A 12851-nucleotide genomic window follows, 5' to 3' on the forward strand; every position below is an offset into this window, starting at 1 on the left:
TAGTGTTGATAATGGGCATCCTTGTTTCACTCCTGATCTTATTGGGAATGCCTCTAGCTTATCCTTATTACGTATAATGCTTGCTGATGGGTTTAGATAGATACTGCTTATTATTTTATGGAAAATGCCATTTATTTCTGTGCTCTCTAGTGTTTTAATAGACATGCATGCTGTATCTTGTCAAAAGCTTTTTCTGCATCTACTGAGATAATCATATGATTTCTGTTGCCTTTGTTATTGATATGATCAATTATGTTGATAGTTTTCCTAATATTGAACAAGCCCTGCATTCCTGATATAAATTCCACATGGTCATAGTGTACTATCTTTGTGATAAATTGCTGTAATCTCTTTGCTAATATTTTATTTAAATTTTTTTTGCATCAATATTCTTTAGGGAAATTGGCCTATAATTTTCTTTCTCTGTTTTGACTCTTCCTGGTTTAGGTATCAGTACCATATTTGTGTCATAAAGTGAATTTGGTAAACTCTTTCTTTGCCTGTTTTTCCAAATAACTTATGTAGTACTGGAATTAATTGTTCTTTAAATGTTTGGTAGAATTCACTCATAAATCCATCTGGTGCTGGAGATCTTTTCTTAGGGATTTTATTGATGGCTTGTTCAATTTCTTTGTCTAAAATGGGGTTATTTAGCTATTTTATTTCCTTTTTTGTTAATCTTGGCAATTTATGTTTTTGTAAATATTCATCCATTTCACTAAGATTGCCAGATTTATTGGCATACAGTTGAGCAAAATAGCTCCTAATTATTGCTTTAATTTCCTCTTCATTGTTGGTGAATTCACCCTTTTCATTTTTGATACTGGTGATTTGGTTGTCTTTTTCCTTTTTTAAAAATCAAATTAACTGAAAGTTTATGTATTTTAGTGTTGTTTTTTTCCACTAAACCAGCTCTTAGTTTTATTTATTAGTTCAAAAGTTTTCTTTCAATTTTATTAATGTCTCCTTTGATTTTCAAAATTTCTAATTTGGTATTTAATTGGAAATTTTAAATATTTTTCTTTTTCTAGCTTTTTAAATTGCATGGCCAGTTCATCGATCTGCTGTTTATTTCATTCATGTAAGCATTTAGAGATATAAAATTTCCTGTAAGTACTGCTTTGGCTGCATTCCATAAATTTTGCTATGTTTTCTCATTATTGTCATTCTCTTTGATGAAATTCTTGATTGTTTTTATGATTTGTTGTTTGACCCACTCGTTCATTAGGATTCGAATATTTAGTTTCCAATTAATTTTTAATCTATTTTTTCCATGACCCTTTATTACATGTAATTTTTATTGCATCGTGATCTGAAAAGGATGCATTTAATATTTCTGTCTTTCTGCTTTTGAGTATGAAGTTTTTAATTCCTTAATACATGATTAGTTTTTGTGTAGGTGCCATGTACCACTGAGAAAAAGATATATTCCTTTCTATCCTCATTCAGTTTTCTCCAGAGGTCTATCATATCTAATTTTTCTAAAATTCTATTCACCTCCTTAACTTCTTGTTTATTTTGTGGTAGATTTATCCAGTTCTGAGAAGCAGAGGCTGAGGTCCCCCACTAGTATAGTTTTGCTGTTGATTTCTTCCTGTAACTCACTTAACTTCTCTAAAACTTTGGATGCTATCCCACTTGGTGCATATATGTTAAGTAATGCTATTATTTCATTGTCTATGGTGCCTTCTAGAAAGATGTAGTTTTCTTCCTTGTCTCTTTTAATTAGATCTGTTTTTGCTTTTGCTTTGTCTGAGATCAGGATTGCTCCCCCTGCTTTTTATTTATTTATTTTTTTACCTCAGCTGAAGCATCTTTAGATTCTGCTCCAGCCTTTTACTTTTATTCTGTGTATGTCTCTTTGCCTTAAGTGTGTTTCTTGTAAACAACATATTGTAGGACCCTGGTTTCTAATCCCCTCTGCTGTTTGCTTTTGTTTTTTGGGAGAGGTTCTGTTCTTTCTGTTCTCTGTTCTTTCACCCTGTCCCTCCTCACCAGTGTTTTGCTTAGGTTTACCATGTCCCCCAATCTGCCCTTCCTTTTCTCAGACCCTCCCTGCTTTTCTTTTCCCTCCTTCTTCCCTATAGGGTAAGATAGATTTCTCTGCCCAACTGAGTGTGTGTATGTTATTCCCTCTTTGAGCCAAATCTGATGAGAGTAAGGTTCAAACAGTGCCTACCCCCTCCCTCCCTTCATTCCCTCTGCTATAATAGGTCTTTCATGCCTCTTCATGTGATATAATTTACCCCATTCTACCCCACTCTATCCTCATTTCCCAGTAGAATCTTTTTTTTCACCCCTTAATTTTTTTTATGATCACATCGAAGTCACCTAATGCCCACAACCTTTAAGTATACTCTTTCTAACTGCCCTAATAGGGATACAGTTCCTAAGAGTTACAAGTATCATCTTCCTGTGTAGGGATGTAAACAGTTTAACCTGAATACCATTTTTTTTCTTTCCTGTTTACCTTTTTATGTTTCTCTTAAGTCTTGTATTTGAAGATCAAATTTTCGGTTTAGCTCTCATCTTTTCATCAGGAAAGTTTGAAAGTCCTCTATTTCATTGAATATCCATCTTTCCCCCTGAAAGATTATGCTCAATTTCACTGGATAGTTGATTTTTGGTTGCAATCCAAGCTCTTTTTCCTTCCAGAATATCATATTCAAAGCCCTTCAAACCTTTAATGTAGAAACTGCTAAGTCCTGTGTGATCCTGACTGTGACTCCTTGATATTTGGATTGTTTCTTTCTGGCTGCTTGCAGTGTTTTCTCCTTGACTTGATAGTTCTGGAATTTGAATACAATATTCCTTGGAGTTTTCATCTTGAGATCTCTCTCAGGTGATTGGTGGATTCTTTCAATGACTCATTTACCATCTGGTTCTCGGATATCAGGGCAGTTTTCCTTGATAATTTCTTGAAAGATGCTGTGAACACTACAGCTTTCAGATAGTTCAATGATTCTTAAATTATTTCTCCTGGATCTGTTTTCCAGGTCAGTTGGGTTTTTCAATGAGGTGTTTTGTATTTTCTTCTATTTTTTTCATTATTTTGATTTTGTTTGACTGATTCTTAATGTCTCATAGAGTCGTTAGCTTCCATATGACCAATTCTAGTTTTTAAGGAATTGTTTTCTTCAGTAAGCTTTTGTACCTCCTTTTCCATTTGGTCAATTCTACTTTTAAAGGTGTTGTTTTCTTCAGTGGATTTTTTTTCTATTTTGCCAATTCTATTTTTTAAGGAGTTGCTTTCTTTAGTCAATTTTTGTGCTTCCTTTCCCAAGCTGTTGACTCTTTTTTTTGTAATTCTCTTGCATAACTCTCATTTCTTCCCCTACTTTTTCTTCTACCACTCTTACTTGATTTTTAAAATCAAGTTGATTTTAAGAACTCAGCTCAAGTTGAGACCAATTCATCTTCCCCTTTGAAGCTTCACATGTAGGCATTTTGACATTGTTTTCCTCTTCTGAGTTTTTGTTTTGATCTCCTCTGTTGCCCTAGTAGTTTTTTGTGGTCAGGGCTCTTTTTTGCTTTTTGCTAATTTTTAAAAGTTGAGTTCTGCTCCTGGGGCACAGTGAGCACCGTCCCAAGCTTCTTGCACTGGGGACCAGGGGCTGATCTCCGGCTTTCTGTGCTGGTGCCTCTGGGGCTGGCGGCTTGCCCGCTGTGCTAGGCGGCCCAGCCTAGTTACCCCTCTTGTGTTCTGGGTTCCAGGACTGGTGGTCTGCCTGATTCCCTGGGACTGGAGGCTTCACAGCTGGCCTGCTGAGCCAGAGCCACAGGGCCTCAGTCGCTGATCTGTGCCATGGCTAAGAGCTTCCCGCTGGCTTGCCGGACACGCCTGTGCTGGGCTGCACTCCCCTTTACCCAAGTGAGGCAGACGTTTCCTGAAGTCCTTCCAAGTTGTCTTGGGCTACAAAATTGTTTCACCCCATCTTTCTGTGGATTTAGTAGCTCCCGCATTCTCTTAGAGGCTTGATTTAACGTTGTTCCCAAGGGAAACTGGGGAGAGTTCAGGCAACTTCCTGCCTTCTCTCCACCATCTTTGTTCTGCCCCTCTGTCTCCTTCCTTCCAAGGAGAGAGGACAGAGGCCAGCCCCATTTAAATTTTTGTTATGCCATGAGGGGGAAGCAAGAATGGATGGCAAAAATTGTCAATGTAGTGACTTCTCTCACACTAGTCTTCCCTTCCCTGCTTCCGAGACGTGCATGCTCTTTCTATATATGCAGATTGCAGCGCCTCTGTGAGGTAGGAGATGGTCTTTGAGAGAAGCTGTGGCTGAAACACACATCACCCTGGAGCCAGTTTGGAGGTGACTTCTGCTGACTCAGATGGCAGCTACTCACATTTACACACATACCACACTTAAACTCACACCTCCACATGTAACTCACACACGTGCACACACTCAGACACATGTACACACATACACACTCACATGCACACACATCACACACTCACATGTGCACACTGAGCCTCCAGCTTTATGTACAATCTGAGTGGTCATGCACAAACCCAGGAGTGGCCTCTTTGCTACTGGGAATCTTCGGGGGGTCATGGAATTAGAGCTGGATGGAATCTTCGAGGTCATCCAGGCTGACCTGCTCATTTTACAGATGGAGAAACTGAGGCTCGGATTTGCAGAGCAACCCAGTAAGTAGGACTTTAGTAGTGGATGAAACACTACCGGCCTCTTGAAAATCCACTAGTGTCTGGGAACTAAACCTGAAATCTGCGAGTGGCCTCTTTTCTTGCTTCCGTGGGCCATGTGAGACCCTGCAGGGAGGGCCGGGATTATTTACACTGATAACTCTTTGAATTCTGTTTTATTTATTCATGCTTGGATTGCACTGTGAGTTTATCTTCCCAAACTCTCTGCTAAATATACATGAAAAAGAAATGAAATTTATCCCCAGAGAACTCTGTATTCATGTTGTAGTGAAGGAATGAATTAGAGCGTGTGTTTATTTTGCAGTTGGGAGACATGAGAAAAATATATGGAAGAGCTGCTGATGTAGGCATAGACACTCTAAAAGTCTTAGCAGGAAGATTGGGATTTGACAGGATGCAGAAAACTCAGGAAGGTGATAATTGGATTTTAGACATTTGCTCAGGAGAAGATTGGGTTCTCCTATAAAGACCTGCACTAGCCCAATGGGGCTGCCTCAGTCCGGGGTCGAGGATGAAAGTCTAACCCAATGTGCCATGAAATGCATGGTTTTTTAAAATGTTTTTAGGGTTTGAGGTAGGTTTGGAACTCAGATCTTCCTGACTCCAGCTGACTTAGAAGGAAGTGATTAATGTCCCTGTGAGGGCTTCTACTTAGGATGAAAGGTGTCACCCCAAGTTAACATTCACATAACTGTCCCCATGCCTCATTCGCCTAAGTGAAGACCGTGGGGTTGTTTGAGAGCTGGAAGGGAGCCTCAAGGCCATCTCGTCCAACCCTGTGGCTGTGCTGGGGTTTGACTCCTAATCCAGTGGTCCTTCCTCTGGACTGTGAAAACACACTTAAAAAGGATTTCCATGTTTTCTTTCTCCTCTCAGCATGGCGGACTTGTTTGGGCAAGGACAGTGTCTTCTCTCAGGCCTGGGCATCCGGTGGGGGCGCTGTGAGGACCTGCCCAGTCAGCCCTCCCTCACTGATAAGTTGGTATAATGGCAAAAGCTCTGGATTTGGGATGAGAGGCCCGTCTCTGCCCCTTACTGCATGACATCAGTCACTGTGGGTGTTAGTTTGCTCCTCTGTGAAGTGAGGGGTGTCCTACCAGGCCATTGCCTGGGCTTTCCTCAAGGATGTAGCCTTGATTTGTAGTATTTGCTGATTTCCAAGCTGTAAATGCTCTCACACTGAAAATTTGACAATCGGTTCTCATGAGTTGGTTCAAACTGGCTTCTGTACACTGCTGATATCACCCCAACTTTAACCAGATGTCTTACCCGTGTTTGTTTTTGGTTATAAGGGTGACTGTGTGTCAGTGTGGATGCATAAATAAAGCAGATCCTTCAGTATCACCTCAACAGTCACACCACTGTCCTCGCCTGACCCCAGTGGCTGGGCTGCACCAAGGTCCACGATTGTGTGAAAAATGCCGCCTGTTTTCACAGTCACCCACATTTGAGCACTGCAGCTTCACCCCAAGTACTTTCTGGGCTGTTCTCTGAAATATTCCTAACAATAAAATGTACCCAGCAGGAGTGCCACACACAGTGATTACTGGCAGCTAATCCCCTAATATGATTTCCCCTTTAGATGAAGGAGCGAGGTGCCCAACGGACTCATTCCTATTGTCAGAGCATCATTGGCAAACACTCCAACATTCTTGTTCTCCATATACTCTGTGGGGGGCTTGTCTCCTTCCCCGCTTGTTCCCAAGAAGGGCTGAGTGAGAAAAGAGCCATTTGGGGAGGTGATTTGAGGACATTTAAGTGAATCTGATTGCATTTACAGGTTGATTGGAGATGGTTTATTTTTAAAGGCTTGAATCCTGTAGAAATTAGTTACTATCTAGGAATCTACTGGAATTTCCCTATTGTAGGAGGCCACTGAGAGAGCAAGTGACCCCCATCCCAAACCACAGAAACCTCAATAATAACTAATAACAGTAGCTTACAGGTTTAGTGTTTTTAAAAGTTGGTTTGGCCTTATTAACATTTCCTCCACTTGAGTTAGGTAATGACAAGGCTTACTTGCTGGATGTGTGTTCTTGGCCGGACCATCCTTAGTTTCATTTTCTTTATCTATTAAAAAAAAGCATATTAATAACAGCAGTACTTCCCTCAGAGGAGTTTTGTGAGACTCAGATACATTCAGATACATTGCACACCTGTATAAATACCATTTGTCACTGGGGTAAAGCTCTCTGGATCACAGGGTATGAGAATGTATGAATTTGTTTCTTAGAGTGATGGGCATGGTTTTCACTTCTACCACCAGTAAATGACTGTCCTTGGAACAACTCTGGTCTTTGGGGATCTGCAGCAAATTTAGAAAAGCTGCTGAAGTTTCCTTGGTTCCACAGGTGCCAATTCAGGGCCCTCGGTTGCATGGAGGACTGGCCGTTGTATGCCCTTTGTTGGCCAGGAACCCCAGTGAGAGCCTCCCTCTCTTCACCTGTAGAAAGTCTCTTTTTCCTTCTCCCCCAAAGACTGTCACAAGGTCTGAGCACTGTGCACATTTGGGCTGTTGTGGATGGAGGAGGATGGATCCATCATCGCTGTTAGAGAAACAAATCAGACCAAGTGTTCTTTCTAAATGAATTTATTCGTCCTCTGTGCCCTGCCCCTCGGGTTAGCCGGCACATTAGTATTCAGGACTGGCTCATGGTATTTAAAAAGTGCAGTCATCTCTAGCCGTCATGAGCATCTCCTGTGTGATCGTTCTGGATTCTCGTTCTTGGAGGGAGCCGTCTCAACAGCAGAGGTTAAGTGAGAAGAGGTGACCCCCAATGTGACGTTGACAGTGGCCTCGATCTCAAACCGAGACACACTTTGCACGTGCTTAAAAGCTTTTCAGTGATTGATTCCTAAAGCACAGGATGTTTTATTTCCTCTCCTCTTTTTGTTTTCACCCCATGTGACAAAAGTGTGAGCGATCAGATCACAGAATTGGAAAGAAGATCAGGTCTCTGGCTCTGCCACCTCCCATTCAAGTCAAGACCATCTCCGTGACCTTGGCCACAAGGTCACTTAACTCTTCTGGTTCTCAGTTTCCTTATCATTAAAGTGAAGAGTTCCTTCATCCCTAGTTGTGTGGTCCTGTGATGCCTGTCCTGTCTATACCATCTCTGACCACTGGTCTTCAGGCTCCATTTGCAGATCTCCAGTGACAGGAAGCTCACTCCTTCCTTCAGCTGTATATTCTGTGTTTAGATAGCGGTCACTATTAAGAAGATTCCCCTCAGCTTGAGCTGGACTCTGCATCCCTGTAATTTCTACCCATTTGCCTTTATTCTGCCTCCCTAGGGTCAAGCCGGACAAGGCTCATCTTTCTTCCTTCTTGGTCAAAAAGGCAATTCTCCACGTTGCTTCCGTCACCTCGTAAAAGATGAAATCACTGGCAAAACAAAAAAATAACCTGAAAGCCCTTTGTGCAAACATTTGGAGTTTCAAGATACAATGGATTGAAATTGCCAGTGTCAATGTGGGTAAGGCAGTGGTTAGGATTTAAGGCAGTTGTTTATCATCATCTTCTTCTTCATCATCATCGTTAGGCAAACTACTCCAATATCTTTTTCAAGAAAAGACCAAATGGGGTCTTCAAGAACTGGCCATTACCGAGACAACTCAACAAAACATCGTTATTGTTATTAACCCATAAGCTTTTATTAAGCACCTGCTGTGTATGTGTGTCAGGCACCGTTCTGAGTGCTACAAAGTTCCTTCCCTCCAGGAGTTTGCATTCTCCTGAACACAGGGGGCAGATGTCATCAATGTAGTCAAAGAGCAAAAGCACAGCAGTGGCTTTTTTCCTCTTCCCCAATCAATGTCATGCAAAGAAGGGTGCAGTGTCTTTCCAAACAGCCACCATTTAAACAAGAAAACAAATTCAGGAGCATGTAAATATTTTACCAGGTGAGCGTCTGGGTGAATTGTCTTGGGTAAAGAGGTAGAGATGAAAGAACCACAGTGGAGTTAATTTAAGGAGAAGAGAGGCCCTTATGGCCTGTTTTGCTTTGGTTTTCCATCATTGCTGTCAAAAGTGAGGAGTTTTTAGAAATGTATTTGTGCTTAAATGAGGGAGTCAATGTTTTTTGAACTCTCTGGATACTTGACCTGGAAACGGAAGCTTCCAGCCCGAATGGCTGGGGCATACCTTTGGATATTCCCTGATGTGTGTGTGTGCACACACGATGGCTGAGTTGGGTTTCTAGCGTTTCAGTCTGAGAATGGTGAGGGGAAGAAAAGGAGACTTGGGGAGGGGGTCTAGGCACCTCTCTTGGAGAATCTCGAGGGCCGTCGTGGTAGAAAGAAGGGAGTGGGAGGTGGATGTTGGGAAAAGCTTTCCTGATAGTTGAGCTGCCCCCAGATGGAGTGGGATACTTTGGGGGTGGGGTGGGATGTTCCTCCCTCCCCGTTCCCCCTGCCCCAGCCCTTTGGAGGCCAGAATCATGGCCTTGTTGGACACTTGGTGGGAAAGGTTTTGTGGAGGTGCTGAGGCCCCTTCAGATGGGCCACGGGTTTGCCGAGTGGAGTCAGAGGACGGAGAGGGAGGAGGCTGAATCTTAGCTCTCTCCTCTCTGCCTCTTTCCTGACTGTCCCTGGTGCCAAAGATCTTCTTCTCCTTCTCCATCTCTGTCCCTTGGCTTCCTGACTTCCTTCAGTCCCAGCTTCTCTGGTGATTCCCGTTAATCCTAGTGCCTTCTCTCTGTGATTAGCTCCACATCATCCTGTCTGTCTGTCTATCTGTCTATTGTTTGTGCATAGTTAGTTGCCTCTTCTCTCCCCCATTAGACTGTGAGCTCCTTCACAGTAGGGTTTAATAATGGCTTGTTGGGCCCGCTTGTCTGTAACCTTGGTCAAGTCACTTCACAATTACTTTTTAAAGTGTCAAGTAAGAGTTTGGACTTAGATGTTTTCTGAGGCCCTTCGGGGGTACCTGTGATCATCGATCTAGAGCTGGCAGCTGTGTATGTACCAACTCCCTCATTTTACATCTGTTTTTCTGTCTCTGCTGTTGACTGTTCATGTGACTCTGGGCTTCATTTTCCTGGTCAGGAGTGAGTGTGTGTGTGTGTGTATGTGACTAGAAGGATCTCTGGGATCTCTTCCAGCTCTGGTAGCCAGGATTTTAATCCTCAGCCCCATCCAGTTTCGTTTTTCCCACTCCTTTACTACTGAATGGTGCTGGGGCAAGCCACAGTGAGGAGGAAATGCCCCTTCCCTTTCCGGTCCAGGCCAGGCCTCTCGGTTTGTCCTCGACGCTGTCTCCTCCTGCCTCCTGGGGACTTGCTCCTTCAGCATTCCCTCATATTCCATTCCCTCCCCCTGCTCCTTGCCCCCTGCTCCCTGCCCCAGCTCCTTCTCTACTTTGTCCTCTCCTTAAAAAACTGTTGGTCAGAGCTTGCCTTTACCCTAAACTGTGGTCATCCATCCTCCTGCCCCTGCCCCTTCACACAGACTCACACAGTACATTCTCACTTCCATTTCTTAGAAGCCTTTTACCTCCTTCTGGGCTTAGCTTCAGGGGCTGTCCCTCACGTAGAGTTTCCCCCCTCCCCACATTATTAATGTTTCCTCTTATTCTTCCTCTCCCCCTCCCCCTTCCCTTCTCTTCCTCTCCAGGTTACAACATCTTATCTATTTACATCTGTATCCCCTGGAGTCTGTCACTTCCTTGAGGGCAGGGACTTATACAATTTTGTCTTTGTGCCTTCCCCATCTGGCACAGCACTTGGCCCTTGGTGGGTGCGGAATCATCTTTGGTTGAATTAAGTTGATTTTAATAGACTCTGCCAAAGCTGCTGCTTTATCACTCTGTCCATGGCCTTTAGGCATATGGCTGTGAAGCAGATGTCTCAGACGGCCTGACTTGGGCTGGTACGGTTTCCCCCCGCTCTTCCTATATAACTTGGATCCTTTCTTCTCCCTTGGCCCCCGGGTGTCCCAGACCCTCCTCCCTGATCGCCCAGCAGGGATGTCCATCACCACCGAGGAGCCCTCCCTGCTGCCCCCTCCAGGGCCATCTCAGAACAAAGTTCCACTATGACAGGGTCCTGGGCATCCTCCCCTCTTGCTTCCCACTCCCCTAATTAGCCCAGGACCCTTCCTGACCACTTGACTGCTTGTGGGTATTGGATTGGGAGAGCCCACCAATTCTGTTCCTTCTAGTGAGATGGAGGACCACCCGGCCACTCCATCTGCCCTACTGACCAGACTGACTGATGTCCCCCTGGGATCCAGGCCTTGCCACCCACCCTCTGCTGCACTGCCTTTCCATCCATCCCTGCAGCTGACCCGTCTTTGTGTGTCCTCTTCCACAATTAGAACTTGACTGCCTTGAGAACAGGGACTAATCTCACTTTTAAAATTGACATCTCTAGTGCTTAGCCTGGTGTTTGGCACGCAGTCAGCCCTTAAAAGCTTCATCCATCCCTCCATTCATTCTCTCATTCCATGTACCCCTAGCCCTTTGTATACTTCTCTGATTTTGCTGATATCTGTTGGACAGCCCTGAGGACGCATGGTCTCTGAAGTGATTGGCGCTTGGCTTTGCTTCAGGTCCTGGCTCTTTGGCTTTATAGAGCTTAGTGTGGAGTTCAGGAAATAATTTAGCTGCAAAGGGTTTCATTCTGTCTCCGGGGATTCATGCCCCGTTGGGTGGCTGTTTGCCAGAGAGAGACTGTGGAGGGTGCCATGTTCCACCACATTTGCTGCTGTCTGGCTTTCCCTTTGTTTTGCTCTCTGGGGGGGCTCTCACTTTGGGGTCACGGAAGAGGGGTTAGCCTTTTAAGGCCTGGCCTTAGAGGGCAGAAGTCACAAAGAGACAGATTTAGGCTTGGTTTGGGGAGAAGCATCTCAACAATTACAGCTGCCCAAAGGCGGGATATGGGTTTCCTATCACTGAACATCCTCGAGGGATGGGAGAATGACTGACCACTTGTATCAAGTCTGCCAGGGCATGGACACATTGAGCGCAGTGCCCAGCACATACAATAGGTGCTTAATAAGTGCTTGACTTCTGAGAAATTGTGAGGTGGAATGTGTCCTGGAACTTGGGTCCCTCCGTCCCCAGACAGGGTATTGCTGTGACTCGAAGTCGCCTTGGTTATCAGTCTTCAGGAATCATGGGCAAAGTCATTGTGGTAATTGGGTTCTGATAAGGGCCTTCCTTGGGATGGGTGACTGGGGTGTGGGTGGGCTCTTTGGGAATTAAACCTCACCGGTTTAATTTTCCTTTCGAGAGCTGTATTTCTCCCTAATAGAGAAAAATATTATGTTTCATATTGCTCACCATGAGGGCTTCTTCCTTTTCTAGTGCCTTTTCTACTGAGACAGGTTTTCTTGGGAGGATTTTATAAGAATTTAATGTCCAAGCCGCTTTGTCCATCTTTATTAACACTTCTCCTGTATAATTGAGCTTTTGACAGTAGCATGACCCACAGTGATGCTTCATCTGTGTGTGTGTGTGTGTGTGTGTGTGTGTGTATGTGTGTGTATCTGCCATGTAACTGCTGTAAGTAACAGGCATGCCTCATCTGCGGGCATTGATGGAGCTTCCAGTGTGTGAATTCCCTGCCCCCTGCCTTAGTGAGCTGGGTTGGGTGGTAAGGTCGGCACGCTCTGAATTTTTGACATTCCACATGTGATCTGATGATCTTCGGTGAGATGGGCTTTGTGTCACCTATCCCCACCATGCTGGATGAAATTGGGTTGCTCCATACTTCTAAATGAAGGATCTGTTGATTCATTAATGTGGAGAGCTCCTTTACTCATGCAGATTGGTACCCACCTGTGCCATAGTAGGTAAGTCTGAGGGAATCACTAGCAGCCAGAGAGGTTAATTGATTTGTGTAGAGTCGCACAGCAAGTCAGGATTTGAACTCGTGAATTTCTGACTCCAAATCCAGGGTTCTTTCTGTTGAAACATGTTGCTTTCTGAGCAGGTCTCACATCTTTATCTGAGGGGTCAGGGTGTTCTGAAAGATGGATGGATGCTTGGGACAGTGGAGGACTTGAGGGAGATGGTAGGGGGAGCTGGAGTCAGGAAGGACTGAATTCAAATCCTGCCTCAGACGCTAGCCATGTGTCCTCTCTCAGTCTGTTTCCTCACGTATAAAACCAAGGATGATAATAGGACCCGCCTGGCTGGGCTGGTGTAAAGCTCTTTGCAACCTTAAAACACTCTGTA

General features: G+C 44.1%; 1 protein-coding gene across 1 annotated transcript in view; it reads left to right on the forward strand.

Annotated features, from left to right (window-relative positions):
• OSBPL10 (oxysterol binding protein like 10) overlaps window positions 1–12851 on the forward strand; it is a 235570-nt gene that overhangs the window by 129182 nt on the left and 93537 nt on the right. The window lies entirely within an intron of this gene.

The sequence above is a fragment of the Trichosurus vulpecula genome, chromosome 5 (genome assembly GCF_011100635.1).
Source record: "Trichosurus vulpecula isolate mTriVul1 chromosome 5, mTriVul1.pri, whole genome shotgun sequence".
NCBI lineage: Eukaryota > Metazoa > Chordata > Mammalia > Diprotodontia > Phalangeridae > Trichosurus > Trichosurus vulpecula.